Source organism: Lipotes vexillifer, unplaced genomic scaffold, assembly GCF_000442215.2.
Source record: "Lipotes vexillifer unplaced genomic scaffold, Lipotes_vexillifer_v1.1 scaffold835, whole genome shotgun sequence".
NCBI lineage: Eukaryota > Metazoa > Chordata > Mammalia > Artiodactyla > Lipotidae > Lipotes > Lipotes vexillifer.
The window spans coordinates 3,001,385-3,007,521 of NW_006774135.1; positions in this window are offsets into that span (position 1 = coordinate 3,001,385).

The window sequence follows — 6,137 nt, forward strand, 5'->3', positions numbered from 1 at the left end:
CCAGAATCAAAGAAGCACACAAAGTCAGAGCCTGGAGAAGAGAGTGCTGGCCGTGCCCAGGAAGGGGATGGAGGTGGGGGCCAAGTATGGGAGGACTTCTCTTTGGTGTGCAGGAAACGAGGCCCTGGGGTTGCTGGGAGGGGCTGTGAAGGCAGCTGGGGTGGGAGGCCTGGGCAGGCTGGGTGGTGCCCTGGGGGTGGGGTGGGGTGGGAGGTGTTGGGCTGAACTGTGACTGGAGAGCTCCTGGGTCAGGGAGAGGAAGAAACAGAGGAGGGATCAGGCCACAGCCTCCAGAGTTGCCAACCGTGATGTGGGACCCAGACACGGGAAGGGAAACTCCAAGGGTCCCAGCAGATAATGGAAAGACTGCCTTGTGAGACATGCAGGCAGAATTCCAAGGTGGCCCCATGATCGAGGTTCACTCTGGGGCCCAGCCAGAACGGTGACTTGCTTCTCTCCCATGGGCTGTGGGGCTTTTTTAGATGCCATTAAGGTCCCCAATCAGCTGATCTTGAGCTCATCAAAGGGGAGGTTGTCCTGGGTGGGCCTGACCCAATCAGGGGAAGGTCCTTACAAGAGGGACCAAGGCCCTTCCCGGGTTAGGGACTCTTGTCTCCTGCTGGATCTGAGGGAGGAAGCCACCATGAGTTCTACAGCTGCAAGGAACTCAATTCTGCCAACAACCCTGAGAGCTCAAATGAGACCCCAGCCCCCGGCAATACCGTGATGGCAGCCTCGTGAGATCACACCCAGGACCCAGCCTCTGACTCACAGCAAATGTGAGATAACTTACAGATGTTGTTTAAGTCGCTGAACTTGTGCTGATTGTCACGCACAGTAGAGGCTGTGCATCTCCCTGCACGAGCTCAAGGAACAGCCAGGTGGCCACCTGACAGGTGTGTTGGGTTGGGACTTCCCGACTGGGTGAAAAGGTGCACCAGACTGCTCACCCTTGGAATCTAGAACCCACTATTCCATGTATCTGGAAGGACTAGAAGGTGGGCATAATTCATTCATTCATTTCAACACATTTTGTGCAAAGCACGTAAGAGAGAAAAACCCGGTGGTGCGGCCCTCAAGCGGCTTAGACGCAGGTACAGAAGATCCGATGTCAGCATGTGGACACGTGGCAACTGGGCTAGGTGATCAAGGACTTGTGGTGCAGGGAGGGAATTGGGAAGGGGTTGACCATGCTGGGGGCCTGGGGATCGTGCTTCCCAGAGGAAGGAGAGGCTTGGTGAGATCGATCACGGAGCAGATGAAGGTGAACCTTCCCTTGGATCCACCGAAGGTGCAGGCTGGCTTGGAGCCAGTCCCCCAGGTCTCCCCTCACCTGGGCCAGGTACTCCTTGGGGTGTGGCCTCCCAGGGCTTTAACTCAGGTCTCCTCCCACTTCTGCTTCTACCTGGGAGTTGGAAGCCCTCCAACAACCAAGTTCTCATGCAAAGGAGAAGCAGGGGAAGGATGGGAAAATGGAAGGCAGTGAATAAGAAGGCAGATGAGCACTTTCTCTCTAATTTAAAGGGACCCGTAGGCACAGGCTTTGGCCATCAGCCCATTTCTATAACCTGGAGGACCCAGCTGGTGCAGCCATAGCCTCTAACATCACCCAGATCTGCTTCTTCCTCTGTCCCAGTTAAGATCCAAGTTTCCACAGGGGATCCAGAAAGGTCCTCCTGCCATCTGAGCCTTCTTTCCAAACAAGGCACCGCTCTTTCTTGCTCTCTGAACAGCAGGAAATTTGCATTTTTAGTGCTCAGTGCTGCATATATTGATTGAAATTATACTGATTTGCATTTTCAAGGTGGTCAGCCAGTGGAGCTGTTTTTCTAATGCACACTTCTTAGAGAGAAAATGGAGCCATAAGCCATAATCATGAGTGGCAGAGGACCTGGAGTGAGAAAGCAGCTACTGGAGCCCTCCTTGGGGTAGGGGGTGCTGAGGCTCCTAGGACCATCAGCACTGGGCCAGGACCCAGTGCTTGAGGCCTGGGGTAAAAGCTGGACATCCCTCCGGGAAGGGTGTGACTTTCAGTGTTTAGCAGGGGGACCCAGAGTTAGGCAGACTGCCAAGGTCGGAGGACCCCAATATTCACCCAAGACGACTTTCACTTCTGACACCAACACCTGTGGAGGGGAATCCCCAAACCACCCTGAGGTTTGATCATTTGCTAGAAAGACTCACAGAACCCACTAAAACTGTTCACGGGCAGGGATACGGGTCAGAACCAACCGAGGGAAGAGCCTGGTGGGCTCCAGATACAAAGCTTTCATTGTTCTCTCCCTGTGGGGTAAGGACGCACCCTTCCCCAGCATCAGGGTGGACGACACACACAAAGCATCACCAGCCAAGCAAGCTCTCCTGAGCTTTCTCAGGGCTCCATTAGATAGGCATAATGGATCAATGATTGACTGATTGGTGATCAATTGATTGATTGCTCACAAGGTCCATCTCAGTCACCAGGTTGGCTGAGACGGCACGGCCCAAAGCATCCATCACCAAGTCATATGGGTGGTCTTCCCGGCGTGGCCAGCCCCACCCTCAACAAAGGCCCTCCTGACCCTCCTGACAGGATGCTCATGTCACCTTGCAGAAGCCTAAGGCAAAGCCCAGACCACTCTTTAGGTGAAAGGCCAAATTTTTACTACACAGAGGACTTCACTGGATACCCACCAAGGCCAGACCACACCCCTACAGCTCTCTCTAAAGGACCAAAGGCAAGGAGGGGCTCAGGACTATCAGAGAAAGAGCTTGTGAAGTCCAGTGGCCCGGCTGTGGACAGAAGCTCTGGGGCTGTCTGGTGCCAAACAAGATGGACGAACGCGCCCGAACCAGGGCAGGGGGTGGAGACTGGCATCCCAGCCACGCCCCGCAGCTGTGGCTCCGTCCACCCATCCCCTGCTCTTGCTGCCTCCACTGGCTGGAGACTCTGCCCTCTGCCATCAGCAGTGCTGGGCGGGCCCCTCTTCACCAGCTCAGTCTCCCGTCGGGGGTAACCTCTACGGTGAGGTCTCCCTGGCTGTCTGCCGAGGAAGCCACAAGCCCACCCCTCCTCCTCCAGTCACTCTTGAGCCCATTACTTTGGTTTATTTCATTCATAGACTTTTATTGGGGGGGGATATTAGTTTCCTACTGATGCTGCAGCAAAAGTCCATAAACGTGGAGACGTAAGACCACACAAATTTAGTCTCTTACAGTTCTAGACATCATAGGTCCCGTCTGTTCATTATCTGCCCTAATTGTCTGCCCTCAAGCCCACACCAGACTAGATGTCTCCTGAGGGCAGGGACTTGTTCACAGCTGCACCCCCGGGTCCTACTACGTGCCCTGCACATGGTCAGGGGTCCATCCCTATGCATGAAGTGAAGGAGAGAATCCAGTGTGAGAGGCAGTGGAGTGCTTGCTGTCTGCCTGTCACCGAGCGTCTTAGGAAGGTTCAGAGAGACAATGGGCGTGGGACCCAGGGAGGGCTGAGACCTTGCTCCATGCACTGGGAGCTGCAGAGCTTTGGCCCGGGATAACAACCACGGGGGCTGGCGGGTCACATCCAGGAGACTGGACACGACAACGCTGTTTCTGAGAAATGTTGGCAGGGGGTCCCGCGGAAGGGGCACTGCAGGAGGTCACCAACCCACTGTGGAGGCTGGTTCTCCCATCCTTGGTAGCATGACACAGAACAGAGGTGTACCCCCTCTCCAAGGCTGTCCCCCACCCTGGGATGTTATTCAAAGCAGGAGTCTGTGAGCCACAAATAACACCAAGACCAGGTCCGGGTACCTGGGCCATAGGAAGGGCTCAGGTTTGGGGGTGCCTGGCCCCCTCTTGCAGCCTCATATCAGGAAGAGAGAAGAGAGAGACTCAAATTAAGCAGTTTTCAGGCTGTATCAGAGGGCTTGGGGGTGCCTGGTCCCTCCAGTCCCATCAGCTTCCTCTCAGGTCCCAGAAGGTATGGCCTCACTGCTCACAGGTCACCAGGGAGACCCTGAGCTTGACGAGAAGCATGGACCGCAGTGGGTGGGCTCGTGTTAGTCGGAGATAAACAACTGTCTCCACCTCCTTCCCCGTGGCTCCACGGCCAGTCCTCCAACCAGGATCCCCATCTCTCTGTATCCTTTGTCTCCCCTCTCCTGGAAGGTGGGCCTGATTCCTTTCTGAACGAGTCAGACGTCTTGAGCAATTTTGCTTTGCTTTTCATTTGTTTTTAAAAGTCTCCAGAGCCCAAAATTATGTAATCTTCCTTGGGCACATAAAGACAATTTATAAGTCTTTTCCTGTCTCTACAGAACCGATAGCAGAAAGGAGGAACCACGTGGAGACCCTATTTCCAAGCAGCTCTCATCCAGTATCTCCTCTTGGTTAAACTAACCTCTTGTTCTCAGCCAGGTAAACCCAAAGTGCAGGCAAGAGCCTGGCATTCAGCAAAATTCCTGTGTGTCATATGCTTCCAGAATGAATCCATCACTTATGATATTTAACAACAACGAAAGGAATTGTCTACTCATTGGGGGACTCTCTGGAAATGACATCCTTTAATTTGTCCGAGGGTTTTATGATAACACAGGAGGGGGAGTATGCCAGGTGACCCCAGGGGCCATCCTGCAGGCCAGAGAGGGTTTAAGAAGCCCTGCTCCAGCCTTGGCTGGGATGACCGGCACTGCCCACCTTCACACACCCCGTTCACCCCTCTTATTCACCCACTCACTCAGTACACAGCTACTCAGCACCTGGCTGAGCCAGGAATTGAGTGGTCCCTCTATGCTGTCTTTCTGTGTCTCCTGAAAGCCTGCTGGAAGGGACAGAGCTTTCTAAGAAGTGTGGATGTTGCTTTTGTTCACAAACACCAAACTATACATTGAGGCTTGTGCGCTCCTGGTGGAGCTGGGCAGGGCTCCCCAGGGCAGTATCTGGGCATTTTCAAGGACCAGTTACTAAGATGGCCAGTTTGAGTTCTGCCCTGGAGGAAATGATGGTCCAGTGGGAGGAACAGAAGGTTATGTGGATGGAGATGAGGATGAAGGAAGAAGACAGAGGAGGAGGCTGGGGAAGGGATACCGGCCGTGGATTATGGCAACAAAGAGGACACGGGAGGTGCTGTGGACACTCAGAGGTGGGACACCTAATCCAACTGGGAGGCTGGGAAGACTTCCTGGAGGAGGTGAGACTGTACTGAGTCCTAAAGGACCAGGGCAAGTTGGCCAAGGAACATGGGAGCAAGGAGGAGGAATTTTCCAAGGGGGTCCACTGGCCAACACAGAAGCCAAAGGGCCAGCGAGACGGTGCAGAGAACTTCAGGATGTACAGGGCATTGGCGGTGCTGGGGCGGGTGGGTGGCATGGTGACGAGTATCGAGGAAGGTACCTAGAGGGGAAAGAAGGGCCAGGCCCTGAAGAGCCTCGGGTGCTGTGGGGTGCTGTGTCAAGGGTCTGCATTGGACGGGAGGACTTGAGAGCCATTGTTGGATTGTAAGCCAGGAAGTGACATCGCCATAGCCATCATCCACTTCTCCATAGCTTACTGGGTATTTACTACGCATGACACACTGTTCCAAGGGCTGGATCTATGACACCTCATGCAATACTTAGAACCCCCAAGAGGTAGAAACTATTATTTACCCTCGTACGGAAGCACAGAAAGGTTAAGTAACTTGTCCAAAGACAAACAGTTGAGATTTCCGATGCAAAGCCAGGGTTTGAACCCAAGGAGTCTGGCCAGAGCCTGCATCTTAGCTGTGCTTCCCTATTGCAACACAGATCTGGTTTGCCCTTGACCTCTGACTGATGCCATGGCTCCTGGGAAGAGGGTGGGCATCAGAGGGACAGAGTAGGCTGAAGAGAGTCTCAGAAGCTTAGACACTCAAGGAACAGCTTTCTGCAGTTTGGGGGGACCTTTTGCCCCTGACAACAATGCCTGGACCCCACTTGAAAGATAGATCCACTCTCGGGGACCTCCTCAGCCTATTAATCATGCTGAGTAGAAATCAGAGATTTTTCCATCAAGAGTCTGAAAGCCCCAGTTTCAAAGGATGCCTCTCGTTGTACAAATGAATAGCCATCTCCTTATAAAGCATTCTGCTTTGAAATTCTGGGATGAAAAAGTTGGAGCCCCAGTGATTGGAGTGATGGTAATAACAGTCACAA